Raw genomic sequence first — 1,835 nt, 5'->3', positions numbered from 1 at the left:
TTCCTTCTCCTTGTCACAGGTGTGCTTCCGGGACTATTGTGCATCACCAGAAAGGCAGGTTTGGGGCCAAGAATGGAAAAGAAAGTGAGAGATAAAATGAATGAGAGTGGAAAATAAGTTTCTCAAATTATTATTACTTTTGCTCGCATTTAATTTTTATTGATTTGAATGCTGCACAAAACAATATTTATTTCATTTAGTTTAATTTATCTAATTCTGTTAGCTGCTATTATTTGAATTACTTAAAGAGAGAGGGAACCATTGTGGCCTTTTTTTCCCCTTTTTATCTGAAGGTCACCTTAAGCTTTCTAAATGTGGACTATTTAAGCAAGCTGAAAGGAGGAAGGGCGTTCTGCAAAATCACCCAAAGGGGATAGGAAAGGTTACTTTGTCAATCATGCCCTATGGTGGGTGATTAACTGCGTGTACAATTACATTTCACTTTTAATTAATTGTGCTTAAGGCTTTAATTAAATTTGGGCCTTCCCTTCTTAGAGCAGCTCATACTGATGAAGCTGCGTGCGCTGGATTACGTCGTGGCAGTCATTGAAACACTCAGCAGATGTTCTCGGTGTCCCGGGTGCAGGTGAAGGAAGACAGCAGCAGTGGCGCCCCTCCCTGCTGGCAGTGCTGATTCTCAGAAACTTCGCGGATGACGTTCTTGGCCCGGGTCACGTGTGGGTCCTCACCAGGCTTGGGAGTACTATCCTCAGGAATAGCGTAGTGAGAAAATTTGGAAAGCAGTCCTCAATTTTCGATTTTCCAGCAAGGCCTTTCTCAGCGAGCAGGTCTTGCTTGTTGAGTAACAAAATTATTGAGATGGTGCGCTGCCATCTGTTGTTCCAGATGCTCTTGAAGAGGTTCAGAGCCTCCTGCAGGCGGTTGCTTTGGCTGTTCTCAAAAATGCCCATGTTGTAGCTGCTGCTGGCCACCACGAAGATGATGGCAGTCACATCATCGAAGCTTTGGATTCACTTGTGGCGTTCGTTGCACTGGCCGCCCACATCAAACATAGTGGAAGTTAATTTTGTCCACCTGGAACTTGGTCTCAAAGATTCCAGAAGTCAGGACAGGGCAGCGAAGCAGGTCCGGATTGCTGGGGACTAGTCAGCCTGCTTGATGACATCAGTCTTGTCCAGGAAGTACTGGGTGCGGTCAATCAGCTGGTACTCTTTGGAGCGTTAGTAGCAGTCACGCACTCCCTGGTCCTCCCGCAGACCCTTGGCGTGCTCCTAGAACTCCAGAGGGAAATCAAAGTCAGGCACGTTCGTCACAGGTAGAATATAGTCCACTTGGAACTTGTTCTCTGGTTTGGCCAGCTCCACAGCTGGCACCAGGTCGCTTGGGGCAGACACAATGGTTTCAATGACCTCCTTCAGGTTGTTTTTGATGTCTTGCACCTTAGTGGCCTTCTCACCTTCCCTGTTGCTCCAGGCAGCTTGCAGTCCTATTCAATGCTCTCTCCATTAAACCCATTAACATGCAGGATCCTCATTTGCTTCACAATGGTGCTTCTGTCAGATTCTCCAGCACCTCCTCTGCCTGCCCTTCAAGTGCTGGTAATCTTAGGGAACTGCCCCCTGCTCTCAGTTCCTCAAATTATTGAACAAAGGTTGAATGAGAAGGGAATGATTTAGAGCAGGGGTGTCAAACTCATTTTCAGTAGGGGCCACATCAGCCTCGGAGGTGGTTGCCTTCAAAGGACCAAATGTAATTTCAACTCCTTAACAGTTAAGGAGTAGTTACATTTATATAGTGCTAAAATTATTTCAGCCCTTGGAAGGCAACTGTGAGGCTGATGTGGCCCCCAGTGAACATGAGTTTGACAGCCCTGA

At 46.5% G+C, this 1,835-nt stretch overlaps 1 pseudogene; it reads right to left on the bottom strand.

The window, feature by feature from the left end:
* Positions 1-310: 310 nt before the first annotated feature.
* Positions 311-1,528, bottom strand: LOC112321110 (guanine nucleotide-binding protein G(s) subunit alpha pseudogene; annotated as a pseudogene).
* Positions 1,529-1,835: the final 307 nt, after the last annotated feature.

This window comes from Desmodus rotundus, chromosome 4, assembly GCF_022682495.2.
Source record: "Desmodus rotundus isolate HL8 chromosome 4, HLdesRot8A.1, whole genome shotgun sequence".
NCBI classification, from domain to species: Eukaryota; Metazoa; Chordata; class Mammalia; order Chiroptera; family Phyllostomidae; genus Desmodus; species Desmodus rotundus.
Note: the sequence above shows the minus strand (reverse complement) of the source record. Positions and strands in the feature narration are given on the sequence as shown.